Here is a 20,780-nt window from a genome sequence, read left to right as displayed (position 1 = left end):
ATTGACTTGCTTCTAAATCATTCTACTCTCCACCAGACCTCAATAAATACAAGTGCAACCATAAAAATTTTTTTATGAATGTCAGGAAAATAATTCATGTATTCATAATAAGTATATAGTATATGATTAGTAATTTGAAATCTGAATTCAAACTTTATTGTAGTTACCAGATTGACAGGAAAGTCAATGCATTTTTTTCTACTCAGCTTTCTGATTTAGAAGTGATTATTTTCATTTATTTAACATGAAGTTTTAAAACTCTAGCAATTGATGATATTACAAAATTTTTCTCAATGTTTGCAGAATAGGATGTTTGTTAGTACAAAAATTACAGATTTTGGTGTTATTATCAACACAAATTTATTCTATCATCTAACAAACTTTAGACTCTCTTGAAATCCTAATAACCATCCTTTGGCTTGATAGTTTTTCACTGCTGATCAGAGTGTGTGTGCATGTGTGACTATGAATGTTTGCATTTTAGAACCCATAGTTCTCCTATTCTAGGATTATGTCATCATGTGCAAGCAAATCCACTTATTATTTAGGTAAGCTTTCCTAAATTTCAAATCTCATGAAATAACAGCAGCAACAACTGTTTAGGTTGGAGCCAGAAACCCCACAGATAGGAAAACATTGCTTCACCTAAAGCAAACACAAAAGGGAAGTAAAACAGGGAAACTTTGTTTACTTTTAAGTTGGAAGAACCTTTTCACATTACAGAACTTTCTAGAAGGTCTGAAGCAGTCCTTTGAGAAGAGTAGATCAGTATTTTTTTTGTTTTATCTGAAATGGAATTATTATTAAGAGCACCAAGTGTCCATCAGCAGTAGAGACATTGTAGAGAGATCAAGAAGATGAAGCCAAGGGCATACAATATATTTGTATGATTTGATAATTTTGTTACCAAACTATGTATATGGTTTTATATTATTTTTGCTTAAAAAGGAAATTTATTTTGTGGAATTGTTTTCTCTTCTTAATAACTTGCCAAATTACATATAGCTTCCTTGAAACCATAAAAAGCAATTACCATCTTTACTTTTCAATGGTTGTGCCTAGGTTAGAAAAGAAGTTTTTTATTCAGCATATTTCAAGAAGAACATGGCCTTTTGGGAACAGCATGGTTTAACTGAATCTAATCAATAACAGATTGCATACCTTGGTAATTAGCCACCTGTTTCATTCTTACAGTATAATAGAAAAATTAGAATTCCATCACTACATGTGTAACATTTTGAACTCTGAATGTTCCAAAGAATATTTTAAATAAAATAAAACCTCAAGAGTTGAAATTCAGAATAACAAACACTCATAACTTTTGAAAAGACTGGATATAAATTCAATCTTTATTATTTTCCTGTGTTATTCTCTTTATCATAATAGCTTCTTATTTATTTATTTGTTTTTCATAATAGCTTTTGATTTTTATTATTATTTTTTTTTGTGGGGAGAGTGGGCATCCCTGTCTTGTTCCCGATCTCAGAGGAAAAGCATTCAGCTTCTCACTGTTCAGTATGATGTTGGCTGTGGGTTTATCATATATGGCTTTTATTATGTTGAGGTACTTGCCTTCTATACCCATTTTGTTGAGAGTTTTTATCATGAATGGATGTTCAATTTTGTCAAATGCTTTTTCAGCATCTATGGAGATGATCATGTTGTTTTTGTCCTTCTTTTTGTTGATGTGGTGGATGATGTTGATGGATTTTCAAATGTTGTACCAACCTTGCATCCCTGAGATGAATCCCACTTGGTCATGGTGTATGATCCTTTTGATGTATTTTTGAATTCGATTTGCTAATATTTTGTTGAGTATTTTTGCATCTACGTTCATCAGGGATATTGGTCTGTAATTTTCTTTTTTGGTGGGGTCTTTGCCTGGTGTTGGTATTAAGGTGATGTTGCCTTCATAGAATAAGTTTGGGAGTATTCCCTCCTCTTCTATTTTTTGGAAAACTTTAAGGAGAATGGGTATTATGTCTTCTCTGTATGTCTGATAAAATTTCGAGGTAAATCCATTTGGCCCAGGGGTTTTGCTCTTGGGTAGTTTTTGATCATCGATTCAATTTCATTGCTGGTAATTGGTTTGTTTAGATTTTCTGTTTCTTCCTTGGTCAGTCTTGAAAGGTTGTATTTTTCTAGGAAGTTGTATGTTTCTGCTAGGTTTTCCTGCTTGTTAGCATATAGGTTTTCATAATATTCTCTAATAATACTTTGTATTTCTGTGGGGTCCGCCATGATTTGTCCTTTCTCATTTCTGATTCTGTTGATGTGTGTTGATTCTCTGTTTCTCTTAATAAGTCTAGCTAGAGGCTTATCTATTTTGTTTATTTTCTCAAAGAACCAGCTCTTGGTTTCATTGATTTTTTCTATTGCTTTATTCTTCTCAATTTTATTTATTTCTTCTCTGATCATTATTATGTCCCTCCTTCTGCTGACTTTAGGTCTCATTTGTTCTAGTTTTTCCAATTTCAATAATTGTGACTTTAGACTATTCATTTGGGATTGTTCTCGCTTCTTTAAATATGCCTGGGTTGCTATGTAATTTCCTCTTAAGACTGCTTTCACTGCATCCCACAGAAGTTGGGGCTTTGTGTTGTTGTCGTGATTTGTTTCCATATATTGCTGGATCTCCATTTTAATTTGGTCGTTGATCCATTGACTATTTAGGAGCGTGTTGTTAAGCCTCCATGTATTTGTGAGCCTTTTTGCTTTCTTTGTACAATTTATTTCTAGTTTTATACCTTTGTGGTCTGAAGTTGGTTGGTAGAATTTCAATCTTTTTTAATTTACCGAGGTTCTTTTTGTGGCCTAATATGTGGTCTATTCTGGAGAATGTTTCATGTGCACTTGAGAAGAATATGTATCCTGTTGCTTTTGGATATAGAGTTCTATAGATGTCTGTTAGGTCCATCTGTTCTAGTGTGTTGCTCAGTGCCTCTTTGTCCTTACTTAATTTTGGTCTGGTGGATCTGTCCTTTGGAGTGAGTGGTGTGTTGAAGTCTCCTAAAATGAATGCATTGCATTTTATTTCCTCCTCTAATTATGTTAGTATTTGTTTCACATATGTTGGTGCTCCTGTATTAGGAGCATATATATTAATAATGGTTATATCCTCTTGTTGGGCCTTGTTTTGAAGTCTATTTTGTCTGATACTACTACTGCAACACCTGCTATTTTCCCTTGACTTTTAGTCTGTGCATGTCTTTGGGTTTGAGGTGAGTCTCTTATAAGCAGCATATAGATGGGTCTTGCTTTTTTATCCATTCTTTTACTCTGTGTCTTTTGATTGGTGCATTCAGTCCATTTACATTTTGGGTGATCATTGAAAGATATATACTTATTGCCATTGCAGGCTTTAGATTTGTGGTTAACAAAGGTTCAAGATTAGCTTCTTTACTATCTTACTGTCTACCTTAACTCACTTATTGAGCTTTTATAAATATTGTCTGATGTTTCTTTATTTCTCTTCCTTCTTGTTACTCTTCCTCCATTCTTTATATATTAGGTGTTTTTTCTCTGCTCTTTTGTGTTTCCTTTGACTGCTCTTGTGGGTAATTGATTTTACTTTTTGCCTTTAGTATTTGGTTGGTCTGCTTTCTTTGCTGTGATTTTATTTTCTCTGGTGACATCTATTTAGGCTTAGGAGTGCTTTCAACTAGAGCAGTCCCTCTAAAATACCCTGTAAGGGTGGTTTGTGGGAGGCAAATTCCCTGAAGTTTCGCTTGTCAGAATTGTTTAATCCCTCCTTCATATTTAAATGATAATCGTGCTGGATACAGTATCCTTGATTCAAGGCCCTTCTGTTTCATTGCATTAAGTATATCATGCCATTCTCTTCCAGCCTGTAAGGTTTCTGCTGAGAAGTCTGATGAGAGCCTGATGGGTTTTATTTTGTAGGTGACCTTTTTTCTCTCTCTGGTTGACTTTAATATTTTGTCCTTGTCCTTGATTTTTTCCATTTTAATTATTATGCGTCTTGTTGTTGTCCTCCTTGGGTCCCTTCTGTTGGTAGTTCTGTGTGCTTCCGTGGTCTGATTGAGTATTTCCTCCCCCAGTTTGGAGAAGTTTTCAGCAATTATTTCTTCAAATACACTTTCTATCCCTTTTTCTCTCTCTTCTTCTGGTACCCCTACAATACAGATATTTTTCCATTAGCGTTTTTCACACAGTTCTCTTAATATTCTTTCACTCCTGGAGATCCTTTTATCTCTCTCTGCATCAGCTTCTCTGCTTTCCTGTTCTCTGATTTCTATTCCATTAATGGCCTCTTGCATCTCATCCGTTCTGCTTTAAAGTCCTTCTGGAGATTGTTTTAGTTCTGTTTTCTCCCTCCCAATTTTATCCGTTAGCTCTTGCATTTTTCTCTGCAGCTCCATCAGCATGGTTATGACCTTTATTGTGAATTCTTTTTCAGGAAGATTTGTTAAGTCTGTCTCCTCAAGCTCCTCAGGGGTTTTCTCTGTGATTTTGGTCTGGTTCACATTCTTCTGCCTTTCCATGGAAATAGTGGTAGTCATGGGCATTTGATGCATGTGTCAGCTGGGAGAACAAAGCCCGTTCCAGCTTGCTGGTTGCCTTCTTCTCCTGTGATAATGGCGTCCACTAGGAGCTTGTGCTAGGCAGCTGTGCACCAAGGGGTCCTCTAAGTCTGGCCCAGGCAGCTGCATAGGCGACTCTGCACAGCTGCTGTGGTTGCTGTCAGCCTCAGGCTGCTGTTCCACTATGGCAGAGCTGTGCCGGAGGGTGAACGGGTGGGTAGCTGTTTGTCACTGTGAGGGGCCTCAGAGCTGCACTGCCGCCCAGAGGGTTAGGACGCCTGGAGTTCCCCTGGATTCCCAGCTGCTGGGCTAAGTGTGCCAGGACACTTCCATCCAGATGTGAGGTTCCTGTCCCTTTAAGACTTTCAAAAAGCACTCGCTTTTCTTTGGTCCCAGGAGCACCCACTATGGGGATCCGCTCGCAGGTTTTACTGTTCCGATTCCCTAGTATCCAGCACACCACATGCTGTGTGTCTGTGCTCCCGGTGCAGATCTCTAGGTCTGGGTATTTAGCAGTCCTGGGCGCCCTCTCCCTCCCTGCTCTGACTCTTCTCTCGCCAGGAGCTGGGGTGAGGGGCACATGGGTCCCACCAAGCTGCATCTTATATCTTACCCCTTTCGTGAGGTGCTGGGTTCTCACAGGTGTAGATGTAGCCTGGCTGTGGTACTGTATCATCTGGTCTCTCTTTTAGGAATAGTTTTATTTGTTGTGTTTTCTAAAACATATATGGTTTTGGGAGGAGATTCTAGGGTCAGCACTCATCCATTAACTCTTTCCCAGAATATTATTAGCTGTGCATTTTATTTCACAAACATCTTCTTATATCCAAGATTTTAGGATCTATGGCTTCAGAATACCTTTTGTACACTCTCAGTTTTGATGATATTTTCCTTGGACCTTCTCACTCTTCTACAGATTAAGCCCCATTTAAATGCAGGATTTTTGTTCTGCTTTGTTTTGTTTTTAGCTTCCCATACTTTCTAGACCAGTCCAGTGCTGCTGCTTTGCTACTAAACATGAATGACATGACATAACTTATTTCTGAAAAGTCTATGCATATGTCTGAATATTGTCATTGGGCTATTTGAATATACTTCATTTAGGGTCCTACCATGGACTTTGGAGCCAGAGACTTAAGAGAAATATCATATAAAACTTGTCACATAACTGAAATTCTCAAAGCTCTGAAAACCCACTCTATTCCTGACATCACAATCTTAGTCCTCTGCCAAATAAACTAAATCCTGTCTTAATTTAACTACACATTACCAACATTACAATCAATGCCATAAATTTGGTTTTGGTTTGTGATGAGTGCTGATATACACATTCACCACATTAACTTCCTGGGATTTTATTATATCTGCAAAATGTAATGGCAAGATACATATAAATGCTCCTTTAAAAGATTTTGCTAGCAGAGTCAAGTATTGCCCTCAACCTTGACTGCCTGACAGTTTACTTATAGATTTCTCTCAGGTGAATTTGCCATTATCTAGTAATGGATTGCCTTATCTTAGTGGTATCAGACCTTTTTACCTCTGTAGGAAGAATATTTACTTTGCAGAAATAAAAACTAACATATACAAAATGCTATGGACTGAATTGTGTCCTCCAAAAATTCATAGATTGAAGCGCTAACACCCAATATGATTATATTTGGACACAAGACCTTTAAGAAGATAATTAAAGTTAAATTATGTCATAAGGGTTGGTCCCTAATCCAATAGCACTGGTACCCTTATTAGAAGAGGTTGAGACACCAAGAGTGTATGTACACAGAGGACACAGAGCAAGCCGGTGGTGTCTGCAAGCCAAGAAAAGAGGCTTCAAAAGAAACCAACTATCAGCACCTTCATCTTAAACTTCTAACATCTAGAATTGTGAGAAAACAAATTTCTATTGTTTAAGCTGCCAGTCTGTTGTATTTTTGTTATGGTATCCCATACTAATCAAATAGGAAGTTATAAACAGATTTTTCAACTTTGTGCTAAGTTCCAAAGTTTCATTTTTTAACCATGACATGTAATTTTTCCTTGGAATATGCATGTATTTGGTACAGTATTTCAGAACAAAACATACAGAAATTGCCCATCTAGCATTTTTAAAGCATTATTACTGCAATTCTGTATCACATATTTTATTTGTAAATATTTATTGACTAAATTGACATTATTGGCAATTATAAATTTTAAAATATATTTTCAATAATATTTTAATTAAAATATTTGGAATATCTTTAATATGTACCTATTTACTAGTCTTTTACTTTGGAAGGCAAAATTTTTGCTTAAAGCAGTTCAACTATTTCTTAAAGCATTCACTGAAACATTTGTGCTGAAAGCCATATATGAACATGAAGATTATATTTTGATCATTTCTCCAATTCTAATTAGGTAAAGTAATAGTAATTCTATAATAAAATATAACATAATTAATTTGTATATTTAATTAACATTAATTGAATGCTTTCTGTATGACAAACATCATGGGGGTTTCACAGAAAATGAAGCAAAATTTCCTGCTGAAAAGGCAAAAAATGAATTACCTTTTAATGTTCAATGAAATCAGTGAATAATAAATAAGTACAGAAATGTTCCATTTTTCTGGAGTGAGATGGCAGCCTAATTACCCTCACAGAGTTCCTGGTGCTATAATCTAAATAGCACCAGACTCATATACGAGTAATAATCTTGGGTCACCGTTACTCGCTCATGGTCTTCTGCAGTTCAGTTAACTTCATAAGTCATAAATGAAAATACTAATAATCTCCTGGCTTGCCTCAAAGAATGATTGTCTGAGGAAGTGAAGTAAAATAAGATAATGCTTTGAAAAATTATAAGCACCATACCAAATGTGATTCTGCAGAGTAAAGTAACTAAAAATCAGTATGTCTGTGGCTCTCTCAGAGAATCTGCTAATTACCCAATCTGTATCTCAGCCCGTCTCTCTTCACTGAGCTACAAACCCAAACATTCAACTATTCAAATTAATTTGTATTTCTCATAGACAACATAAAATCAGCATATCCAAAATATGACTCACTATATAGACTTCTCTCCACTTGGACTGATCTTTTTATCTCTTTTGATTCCCCTTTCTTTATTGCTTTCTCCACTATACTTGCTACCAACAACCCGTCAGTCTCCCCCTCTTGAAAATTTTAAAAACTATGCTCTTCAAATCTTTCCCTGCCTTCTCCCTTTCAAAGGCTACTCATATCTTATCAGTTCACATCTGTATGATTGTAAGAATCAACTATAATCCCTTTTTCCATTCTTATGCCTCTCAAACTTATCCCTTACACAACTGCCAACGTGAAATTCTAGCCCTCAAACTATGTTCCTTAAAACCGTTCAGTAGAAACCACCACCTATAAAAGAAAGGTTGGAGTACTTGGCGTAGCAAACAAGGCACTCCAGAATCTATTTCCTATTTGCCTCTCTCGTCAAACCCTACTGCTCTTTCATCCCTTGTACCTGACAAACAAGTAATGCAGAGTAAATTTGATGTTACTTCAAACACAATTCTCTTGCTATTTCACATATCTATTCTTTTTTCACAGAATCCATTTCACCATCTTATCCTTTTATTAACTCCTATTTATCTTTTTCAAAACTCAACTCAAGCTTGACTTATGTTCTAGTTACATCCTCTGTGAAAAAGGAGAATGACTTTTAATTCTTTCCTCATGATAAAGCAAGGTAAAAGACAATTTAAAATTATATTTTTTTATATCATAAATTTTTTTAAAATAACTTCTAATTTTCATTATTTAATCATTTTAGTATTCTAGACACTTTTAGTGTTTTCCTTTTAAATGTGGAATGAAAACATTTGTTTACTGCTTCAGTTTTGTAAAACAGGAAAATAATATATTTTATATATAAAGTCTGTATTTTTTTCCTAATATTATTTAAAATATTTTCATATCCTGAGCCAGCCTAAAGACAAGCTACATTGTATTTGGTAAAATTAATGATACAAAACTTTTAAACAGCAAGTACAAAAAGTAATTTGACATCATTAGTTCTGTCATGATTTTAGGGGCTATTTAAATATTCAAAAAGCAGTTAATTATTTGAAAACTTCTGATACCTATGCGTTATCAAACTATTTTCCCAAAATCCTCTAAAATCAAGATTAAAATGTCTTCTTAGTTCCATCTCCACCCCTTTCCTATTCTACTTCTCTACCATCAACATTTTGATTCAAAATTGGCACTGTTACGGAAAAACCTGAAAAACCTGGACTGGATCGCTGACAGAAGAACCAAGCGTTACTTGGAGGTCTTGGAGTGTTGAGATTTTATTTGTACCCTGGCGGGCTCAGAGGGAAGTAATCTCCCAAGGTCTGAGCTCTGAACAAAGGCAAGCGGAGCAATATGTATCTTTCTGCGTCCCTATCTGCAACATTTCTACGTGCACGGCAAACGAGCAAGCAGTAGGGAGTAAATTTAGGGAGTGAGGTTAGAGAGTGAGTTTAGGGAGTGAGCACTTGGCAGAGCGGGAAGTGAAGGGAGTTTCTGTTGTCTTTGCTAAGAAGAGAAGCAGAAGGGAGCCACCTGGACTAGACTGCTGTCCTTGTAAATTTTTCCCTATCAGCATGGATTTATAAGATTAACCATACACTCTCAGGAAATAAACTTTTCTCTTATTCCAGGCCAGAGAACACAGAAATATTTAGTGTAGCACAAATTTCATTAGTAAATCTCAAGGTTAACTAAGAACGGGGCATTTTTAGTGATTTCTATCCTCCTTGACATCCTACTATGATAACAGATGCATTTTAAGTAATAAAGAAGTTATACTTGTAATTATCTTTCCTCTCTCATAAAACCTTAATTTATTTTTACAAAGTAGAAGGCAAATTATGAAGAAATATAATGTGACATCTGAAATAAACTAAATTACTAACCTGCTGGCTGGTGCATTCAGTATTCTCTATAATGGAGTAAGGTTTGAATCTTTTCCTTTAGAGAGACAATGAGCAAAACTGTATCTAGAGAGAAACATATTATCACCCCACCCTCTTCCTCTTTCAGAAACAAAGGGAGGAAAAAGGTCTCCACACCCAAAACTTTGTATTCTCTTTCAACTGGATAGGCACCCAAGTACATATGTTTATGGGAGGTTTGGAAGAAGATCCAGCGCAGTCTGTGTTCCTGCCGATGTATAGCTGAGATGTATAGCTGAGAATGTACAGGAAAAAGAGAGAGAAATGGCACTCCTTTAGACCCAAGAGATGCTTCTCTTATTCTGATTTTAGAAACCTAACATAATTCTGACCTTAAAGGGGCAGCTTATTTACCACATCATTCTATGTTCACAGGGGGGAAAAAGTATGAATTTAATTATATCCTTGTCAAGAGGTAAATCCATCTCAAAAATTAATTTTAAGTGCTTTTGAGTTATTGCACACTAAAAAATACTGTCACACAAAAAACGTGGGTGGCCTGTCACAAACATTATGAAACTATTGACCTTACATAGCTTCATCTGTACAACTATTGATTTTTTTCTGTCTTTATTTTGACATTTCATATGATTTCACCTAAGATTCATCACTGTGGAAATGTCAGGTTTAAGGGTGTGCTTTTATTGTTGGGAAGAGCAATTTTAGAAATGGTTTGCTGCTTATCTATTAGAGGCAGTAGGCTGGATTCATCAATGTTGAAATGATTCAGCATCAAGTTATCATACTTATTTTTCCAGAAGTTTCCAGATTTCCTCCTGAGAACTGAATTGGGTGGTCATTTTGGGTGTTAGATGTCAATAATTCGTAACTGGGCTTTAAAACGCTAAACCCATGAATACTTTTAATTTGAGGAATCCGTGGGGCATGAATACATTCATAAATTCAGGGCAGTTTCTGTTGGGAAGGTGATGAGGGCCCTACATTTCCAAATACCAGTTACTCTAGACATAGTCAGTAATCAGTTTTTTTAATGCAATTTTATCATATAAATGTTTTGCCTTATCCAAATATTTAAACTAGACTGTTCATGTTTTCTTTCCCCTAAAATCATGGGTGATAGATGAAGTGTTTTGTTTTGGGGCTTTTTTCTACTGCTCATACTTATTTGTTAATTTTTTCATTGAGGTATTGTTAATAAACAATCTTACATTAGTTTCAAGCATACAACCCAGTGGTTCACCAATTCCCCATATTGTTAAATCCTCACCCTCATTAGTGCAGTACTGTCAACACAGCAAGATGTTACAGAATCTAGATGAAGTTTTAAAGACACTGAATGGGGTCTGTGATCAAAATATCATCTGAAAATATGTCTCTCTTGCTAGCTTTCTTTTTAAATGACATTTGCAGTATGTTAAAAAATTTACTGAGGGCTTCAATTGAACAATGAATAATTTATGTGTAAATAGACTGACTTTTATTAGTATAAAAATGGGAAGAAGAGTCAACAAATTATTTGTTACTATAGACTGGCTTCAAACCAGCCAACAGCATGTAAGAATGTTATTCCCAGGCAGATGCAGCTATATAATTTGCAAGGGTCCGTGCAAAATGAAAATGTGGAGCCCTTTGTTCAAAAGTTTTGAGAATTTCAACAACAGCAGCGAAAACATGAAGTGCAAAGCCCTTGTAGTACTGGACTCATGTGACTGCATAGGTTTCATGTCCATGAAGCTGTCACTGTTTCCAGGTTCTATCCATGAAAATTTATCTTTCTAATTCCATTAGCTCATGAAGAAGAACTTGACCTCCTTATACTCGGGTTTTCTTTTCTAAGAAATCAATCTTGAATGGGTTAATCCATGTACAAACTCACTAAAATACAATTAGCTAACTAAAGTATTTTTTAAATTCTAATGTTAAAGTATGCAAAATTTCATTTTGCTTGACTATTTTTTAAGTCTCTGAACTAGAGACGTTTTTTTATTTTGTATTACTAGCTAAAATAAAAACAAAATAAAAATGAAATAAAAGGAAATTCCACTTAATCATTCTTATGCTAACATTTCCTGTTTATTGAAGGCAAAACCAGAAGCTTCAAGTATCTCTCTATCTGTCAGCAGATCTGCAGAGTAAAGTACTGTTAATGAAAATGACAGTACACACAAGATGACCTTTAAAAGTTACCCACTATTCTCAAAATGACATTGGTTTCCGTGGCATATAAGAAACTATTTGGGTTTCATGTTCTCAACCGCTGACTATGAAAGCAGTAATAGCTGAGTTAAGAGGAAAGAAAGCATTAAAATATGACTATATCTCATTTCTTAATGAAACCATTTTCTATTGGCCAGAAAAAAAAATGTTTCTTGAAGAAAACAAACAAAACATAGGATATTTATTCCATATGATTCTTGAATTCTAAGTGTTTGCAATGATGTGAAACCAAGTAACTGTACTAAAATACAATTACATTTTTAGTAGCATGTTTTTTTCTCTTTTAATTGAATGGAAAAAGTAGGATTTTTTTAAATCTTTAATATTTTAATTATGGTATTTGATTCAGTGAAGAACAATTCTCCTAATGACAGCTGTCCTACATAATGACATTGTTCAGTGTATTATTTAACCAGATTTTTTCCTTCAGTCCAAGCATTTACTACTTTCTTTTACATATTCAAAGCAGATGCTCTTATGCTAGCAAGTGTATTAATGTTAATTGAAGTTATTCAGGTGGATGACAAAGAAAATTAGACCCCTCAGGGTATCATTTTCCCTTGTAGTTTAAAAAAAAAGCTTTCGAGAACTATGCATATTTGAACAAAATACTCTACTCCACATGCCACTAGATTTTCTAAGCATTTGCCATGCATTTGCAAATGTCTCTGACAAGATACATATCTCATTTAAAAAAGTTCAAATGATGAAATGGGTTTAGGAAAAGAAATTACACATTAATTCTGAAATGTAATTTTGGCTCTAAAATTACAAGAAAAACATTTTAATAAGATAATTTCATTGAAAAACAAAATGAAATACAAGGTAGGAAAAGATATTTGTACAAAAGAAAAAATTAAGTATATGAATAAAAACACATTAATAAACTGATGTGAGTTGAGTTTGGAATAAGCATTTATTTTTAAGACAGGGATGGAGGAATATCAGGAGGAAAAACCTCATTGGTTTAGTTTGTGTATCAAATGGTCATGTTTATATAAATCAGTATGCAGATGTTTCTAAATCATGGGACAAAAAAAAAACCACTCTCCATGAAATTTAAAATATTTTGTACTTTGTGTAAGAGAAAGCTCCAGAAATCTGTCCTCCAAGGCATGTATTTAATTCTATATTCAAATCCACACATTAAAAAATACTTCAAGAATAGGTCTGATAAAATTGCAAAATGTGAATGCAAAATATTGCTTTATGCAGAATAAACCTAGAAAGAAAATAAAATCTTTCCCCCAGTAGTACCACAGGGAGAAAGAAATACAGTTTCAAAGCACAAGAGAAATTACAGATAACAGTATTTTAGTGGAAATATAAAGACACATAGAACTGAAAAAGAATTTAGCAACTGAAAATTACTTCTTAAAAAATATCAGATTGAGAAAGATACTGATGGAAATGTAAATCTGTAGTCACTTCTCATTTACTTTGTCTATGAACTGAAAGCAGTTTTTCCACTTAGACAAAAGAGAAAATGAAGCTTCTGTTGGTTGAGTTATCCTTCATAGCAAGCAGAAAGCTTCAGGAATTTCTAAGAATTTTTAATCCAGTTCCACTGCATACCTGCACCTTTATTTTCCAATCTGTCCTCTCACAGACGTTTCCCTTTTCCTCTTTACTGCTTTCTCCCTCTGTGCTCATATAGACTGCCAGTTCTCCCATCTTCACAGATTCTGACTCTACCGGTATTATGAAGGACCACTCAAATACCACCCCCACTGTCAAGACTTTCCTGAACCTCCAAGAGCAGAGTGCTATCTCTTCCTTTAAACATCCATAGTCATTTTTCAGTTTAGGGACATGTTTAATTCTTTCTTCTAACTGATTTCTTTTTTCTCAGCTACAAAATTCTAAGTTTTTTGAAGGGAAAATATAGGGTGGATTAAGTAAATGTTTAATAAATATAAACAAATGAGTTTTAACATTTCATTGGTTTCTAATCTGAGCCACCCCATTGCAAATGGTATTGATCATGTTTAACCATGTTTCTCTAGAAGCGGACTGGGTAGGTAGAATTCCAGGCTTTTATACTCATTGATGTGTGATTTGAGACAAATGACTTAACATCTCTTTGCTTTGATATCTTTGCCTGTAAAATGAACATAATAATATAAGGACCATGTCAGGAGTAAACTAGTTAATCCATTGTATTAGTTTGCTAGTGCTGTCATAACAAAAGAACTGCTGGGTGGCTTTATTAACAGAAATTTATTTCTCAGGGTTCTGTATGCTAGGAGACCAAGAAGGAAGTGTCGGCAGGTGTGGAGGCCCCCCCTTGGCTTACAGCAGCTGCCGCCTCCTGTAGATGTCTCTGAGCAGTCTTTCCTTTCTGTGCCTTGGTGTTTCTCCCTCCTTCATTCTCAGTGATTTCTTCTTCCTACAAGGGCACCAGATTGATTTAGGGCCCAAATGCAGTCACATTCTGAGGTACTGGGGCTTAGGGCTTCAATACATAAGTGGGGATTAGAGAGGTGCGATTTACTCTGCAGCATCCATGTAAAGCACGTAGGACAGTACCTGGCCCCTAATACTAAGTGACCTTAGTAGTGGGGGTAGTTCGCATCTCTCACTTCATCCTTGCTCCCTTTAGCTTCTGATCATTTTTGGTATCTTTGTCTTATTCTGCAAGTGAATATTTTATTTTTTTTATAATTTAAAGATGATTTCAAATTTGGATTTCTGTGTCCACCTTCCCTATGCCTATTTTCCTTAGAAACAATTTACTTGTCTGCTAATCTAACTGTAAATATTTCATTATTTCTATCCTATTTACTGAAAAATTAAGCTTCCAATAATCTATTTTCGCAACTCTGCTTATTAAAAACGTTACTGCATATACTGCATGTTAAGTTGCAAAGGATTTCCATCACCACAGAATGATTCAGGAGAAAATAACTTAAATATAAGAAAGTCAAGTAGTTTGATAAGAATAGGTATAAGATATCATACATATTGCATGTACATTATATCATACAAGAAGGCTTACTGATTTGAGCTAATAGTGAAATACTAAAAGTTATTTTACCCAACAGTCACTATATTCAGAATATTTTGTCACTCTCAGAGAATTCCAGATGGCACAAAAAAATGAAAAAATTGATTCACAGACATTGCAATCTAGAAATATTCACATGGAATTTCCTTCAGTTATAATTATGTCCAGTGACTGAATTTTATTGAATGTACAAACAGGGAAAGGCAACTGTTGCTAGTAGCTTTTTACAGAATTGTATACAATATTTAGAGTGATCTGAGTTTGACACTGTAAATCAGCCACCCTGCTTTCTTATTTTCAGCATATCACATCAAACAATATAAATCTTACATTTTTATTCTGAATAAATGGTTTTAGCCAGCTTAGTAGTGATAAAGCAAGGGGAAAAAAATTAATCAGGACAATAATCTGGCCAAGATGTGAAAATCACCCCATCTACAGGGATTTAACTGTCCACAGCCCATTTGTGAAGAAAAGTGAAGTAAGGATACTCCCTTAGAAACCACTTAGAACTTAAGAAGCTTAAACTTTTACAACTTGAAACAAAAATGTGTGCTCTTTACAGGAGTTTCAGTTTTGCAGTCTTCAGTCAAGCAAATGGTATTGGTAGAAATTGAAAGCACACACCATGAAAGAGCAGAAACCTTTCCCAGAGCAAAGGGCAAAATTACTTTAAAGAAACTGTTGAACTGCTGTAATTGTAGAAGAAAGAACTGGAAATCTGATGAGGTTTTTAAGAAATATGATTTGCCTTATTGCAGATCCTCTGAAATTAAATGCTAGAAATGTCTTAATTTGCATTATAACTGCCTAACCAACCTACTAATGCTCCTTAGCACAACGTTGTATATCAAAGTTTTATGAATTCAAACAAGAACTATGTTAGTAATTTCCCTATTTTAGAGTAGCTTCTTAGTGGCAAGTGGAGAATTCAATCTTCCAAGTACTGTGAATACAACTCTTGCCATTGAGGCTATCAGACTTAGTATTATGAGGCAAGTTGAGCACAGAATATTTCTTACTGTCACTTTTAAATTCAGCTACATTTTGAATGAACCAGGAAAGTTCACTGCTAAAAGTAATAAGCAGTAACTTACATTATAAAATGTAAAAAATTATTTTTAATGTAACTAACCCTTCTCTATTTTATGTATTTCCACTTGTAAGTTTGTATGTGGTCTTCTTAAGTGCAATTCCTATACTTTCTAGAAAAATAATTCAACAATTGCCTTCTTTGAAAAGCATTTCCAGCTTCACTTTGTATGTATTAGCATAAGAAAAGGTTCTGTTTTTAATAACAGAATTATTTTGCAAACATGAAGTGAAAATAAAAATACCTAAGAATTACTTTACAATTTATATACAGTATGCCTTAGTATAAACAGGGGAGAAAGTAAATGATGACTAAGAGAATTTCCAAGTTTGTGTTTCAAACATTTATGAGTTCATTTAATAATAAAAGTAAGCTCATTATATGATAACATAAACAACATATTTACAAAAGCATAACTGTATTTTCCAACTCTCCCCAAAAAAGATTTACTAAGAAAAGTAGTCTTGGTTTACAATTTTAATTGGTATTTTTATTGAAATGATTGTATATTCATATGCAGCTTTAAGAAATGATAGAAAGATATTGCATATTCCTTATATACTTTGTCTAGCTTTCTACTAAACAGAAACATTTTCAAAACTATAGTATAATATCACAATTAAGATATTGACATTGATATAACCCACCAATTTTATTCAGCATTCCCCACCTTTACTTGTCCTCATTGGGAGAATGTGTGTGTATGACTGCTTGGGGTTAGGTGTCAAGTTCTATAATATTTTATCACCTGTGTTTAGAGTGTCAAGATACTAAATAGTATTAACACCACCAAGATCACTTCTTTGTGTTGCCCTTTTGTAATTACACTCACCTCTCTCTATCCCCTTTCCTCTGACAAATATTAATCTCTCTTCCAGTTCTAAAATTTTGTCATTCAAAAATATTATGTAAAAAGAATCATACAGTATGTAACTTTTGTGGACTTGTTTTTTTCACTCAGCATATTTCCTCCTGGAGATTCATCCAAATTCTAGCAATATTATGTTCCTTTTTACTGCCAAGTAATATTTCATGGTGTATATATGTGTTGAACCATTGTTTTGTTGAAGAACATCTTGGCTGATTCCATTTTCTTAGCTGTTACACATTAACACTGCAGTGTACATTCACTTACAGGTTTTTGTGAACATAAATTTTCATATCTCTGGGATAAGTACACAGAGTGGAACTACTAGACCCTATACTAATTGCATGTTTAGGAATATAAGAAACTGCCAAACTGATTTTCGGAGTGCATTTTACATTCTCACAAGTAAAACATGAGTGATTCAGTTTGTTGGCATCCTTGTATTTGATGTTACCACTGTTTTTTATTTAGCTATTACATTAAGTGTGTAGTTGCATCTCATTTTGGTTTTAATTTATGTTCTCCTAATGCTAATGATGTTGCACATCATTTCAATGTAACTATTTACCACTTGTACATCCTATTTGGTGAGATGTCTTTTGATGTCCTCTTCCCATATTTCTAATTTGTTTTTTACTGTTGGATTTTCAGAGTTCTTTATATATTCTAAATACTATTTCTCTGTCAGATATGTAGTTTGAAAATATCTTCTCCCATCTGTAGCTTGTCTTCTTCCTTAGGACATGGGCTTTCACAGAACAAAAGATTTTAACTGTGTTGAGGTCTAATTTATCAGGTTTCCTCTTCTGGATCATGCTTTGCTTTATGTCAAGTCTGAGAATTCATTGCAAAGCCCTGGATCCTAAATATTTTCTCCCATGTTTTTTTCCCTAGAAGTTGTATGTTTTACACAAGTAAATTTACATGAGCACTTGTATGTAATCACACTGAGTTGGCATTAGGCTTAACTGGAGATTCATTTTTTTTGACATATGGATGTCCACTTGTTCCAGTGTCATTTTTAAAAAATAACATACTTCCTCCATCGGTTTGCTATAGAACCCTTGAAAAAATCATTTGAGCACTTTTATGTGGTCTATTTCTTAATTCTCTACTCTGTTTCATTGATTTATATGTCTATATTTGCTCCAATACTGTACCATCTTGATTACTGTAGCTCCAGAGTAAGTCTTACTATCAAATAGGCTATTTCCTCCCTCTTTATTCTGTATCAAAACTGTTTTAAATATTCTAGCATCTGTACCTTTTCATATAAATTGTTGATGTTTGTCTATGCCTACAAAAAAGTTTACTGGGATTTTTATAAGAATTGCATTAATTCTATAGATCAATAAGGAGACAGTTGACATCTTTGCCATATTGTCTTCCTACCCAGAATAGAATATATATCACTATTTATTTAGGTCTTCTTTGATTTCTTTTTCTGACATTCTGTAATTTCCAACATACAGATCCTTTACATGTATTGTTAAGTGTATGTGCAAGTATTTTGTTCTATTTGGAACTCTAAATGGCACTGAGATTTTCATTTCAATTTCCATATTTTCATTGTTAGTATGCACTTGATATTATGTGTTGATCTTATATACTGAACTCTCGATGATCTCACTTATTAGTTATAGGAGGTTTTCTTTTTTGTATGTTCCTTAAGATTCTTTATGTAGTCCGTTATGTCATCATCAACCACAAATAATTGTATTTCCCTTTCTGTTTTGTATTCCTTCCTCTCTTTTTGTTACCTTATTGCAATGGCTATAACTTCCAGTATATTATGTTTGTATAAGAATGGTGAGAGTAGACATCCTTGCCCTGCTCCTGATAGTAGGGGGAGCACATTCAGTTTTTCACCATTAAGTATGATGTGATCTGTATATTTTCATAGATGCTTTTTATTAAATTGAGGTAACTCCCCTCTGTTCATGTCTTTCTGAGAGTTTTTGTAATGTGTGCATGTTGGATGTTGTCCATTGCTTTTTCTATGCTGATTGATCATGTGATTTTAATTTGTTAACTTCTTGATATAGTAGATGACACTGATTTTCAAATGTTGAATCTGTCTTATATACATGGAATAAATCCCACTTGGTCATCGTGTATACATCTTTTTGTGCATTGCCAAACTCATTTTGCTGGTATAATACTTTGTTAAGGATTTTTGCATTTACATTCATGAGAAATATTGGGTGGTTTTTCTCTTTTGTACTGTATTTGTCTAGTTTGGTATTAGGGTAATACTGACCTCATAAGATGAGTTGGAAAGTGTTTCCTCCTGTTCTAAAAGCTAAAAATTTTTGTAAGAGATTGTGTGAAATTGTTGTTAGTTCTTTAATTTTTTATACATTCCCCACTGAAGACATCTGTGCTTGAACAGTTCTTCTAAGAAGATTTAAGTCATGAATTAAACCTTTTAATGTTTAAAGGGCTATCCAGTTATCTATTTCATCTTGGTTGAGTTTTGGTAAATTGTGGACTTTGAAGAATTAGTCCATTTCTTCCAAGTTATTGAATTTGGAATTTTTTTGGTGTATTTTAAAATTGGTGGATAAAAATTGGTGGATTTATCAGCATTGCTGAAGAAAGTAAGCACATTATGATGGTCTACTTTCTTTTTTCCAAAGAGCCAGATTTTTCTTAAGTGATTTTCTCTGTTTTTCTGTTTTCAAGTTAATTGATTTCTGCTCTCATCTTTCTCATTTATTTCTGCTTGCTTTGGGTTTATTTTACTCTTCTTCTGTAGTTTTTTGAGGTTGGAATTTAGATTATTGGTTTACAACTTTTACTCACTTATAATATAAACATTTTAGTGCCATAAAATTTCTTCTCATCACTGCTATAGCTTCATTCCATATATTTTGACTTGTGTTTTTGTTTCCATTCAACTCTGTGTATACTTTAATTTCCTTTGAGACTGCCTCTTTAATAGATGATGGAGAAATGCGTGTTGTATTTCCTTGTGTTTTGAGATATTTTGTTGTTGTTCTCTTATTGATTTCTCATTTGATTCCAGTATGGTTAGAGAACATACCCTATATGATTTCAGTTCTTTTAAATTTGTGGGGATCTGTTATGATAATAGTGTATGTTTGTGCATGGTCTGTGGGTTTGTATTACTGAGCTTAGACTGCCTTAACAGAATACCATAAACCAGGAGGCTTAAGCAGCAGACATTTATTTCCCACAGTTCTGAAAAGTGGGAAGTCCAAGATCAAGACAGATTTGGGTCTTGGTAGGGCCCTCTTCATGACTCGCAGGTGGCCACCTTCTCCATGAAGCCAAGCATGGCAGAGGGAGCTAGAAAGTTCTCTGATCTCTTCTCATAAGGGTACTAATCAAATCATGAGGACCTCACCCTCATGATCTCAACTAAAACTAATTATCTCCTAAAGGCCATATTTCCAAACACCATGACTCTGTGGGTTAGGCAACTTCAACATATTGGGGGGAACATAATTCAGTCCAAAAGATGGGTACTTGAATAAAGAATATTTTGCTGTTATTAGGTGGAGTATTCTTTATATGTGTCCAAGTGTTTGTTTGTTTGTTTGTTTGTTTGTTTGTTTTATATGGAATGCTTCACGAATTTGTGTGTCATCCTTGCACAGGGGCTATGCTAATCTTCTCTGTATCATTCTGATTTTTTAGTGTATGTGCTGCCTAAGCGAGCACCCGTTTGTTTTTAATCATTGATTACTATGAATGAACTAAACAAGAACTGTGTCTTATATTTTATCCTTATTGGACTTTAGTCCTATTACATAGTACTTACATATGCCTATATAAATAATTTCATTCTAATAGATATCAAACAGGCCGTTCCATTTCCTTGTTTGGAGGGTTTATTTCTCCTACCTATCCTTCCTAGAGTGCTTACAAAAGTTTTGATTTTTAGAGAGAAAGAAAGACATCCAGGAATTGTAGTTTTATTGTATTTTACAACTCTCTTGTCTAAGGAAGCTTAATGTCTCAGAGATCTGTTAACATATGATCTACATGGGATAATAGTTATCTGTAGGCAGATAACTTAAGGCACAAAAGATGACCTCATTCCTCATTGTCACATGTTCAAGAGGCAAGGCCACATATTTAACTCAGGTCTGGGAAATGTGCTCTTT

At 34.3% G+C, this 20,780-nt stretch overlaps 1 protein-coding gene and 1 non-coding gene across 10 annotated transcripts in view; one reads left to right on the top strand and one right to left on the bottom strand.

Moving 5' to 3' along the window:
• Positions 1-20,780, top strand: part of EPHA6 (EPH receptor A6) — a 953,598-nt gene that overhangs the window by 522,996 nt on the left and 409,822 nt on the right. The window lies entirely within an intron of this gene.
• Positions 20,226-20,334, bottom strand: LOC118968985 (U6 spliceosomal RNA). Its single transcript, XR_005056874.1, has one exon. It is a non-coding gene; the product is annotated as a U6 spliceosomal RNA (small nuclear RNA).

This window comes from Manis javanica, chromosome 3 (assembly GCF_040802235.1).
Source record: "Manis javanica isolate MJ-LG chromosome 3, MJ_LKY, whole genome shotgun sequence".
NCBI lineage: Eukaryota > Metazoa > Chordata > Mammalia > Pholidota > Manidae > Manis > Manis javanica.
The sequence above is the reverse complement of the archived record's forward strand: the minus strand, read 5'-3'. Positions and strand labels throughout refer to the sequence as shown.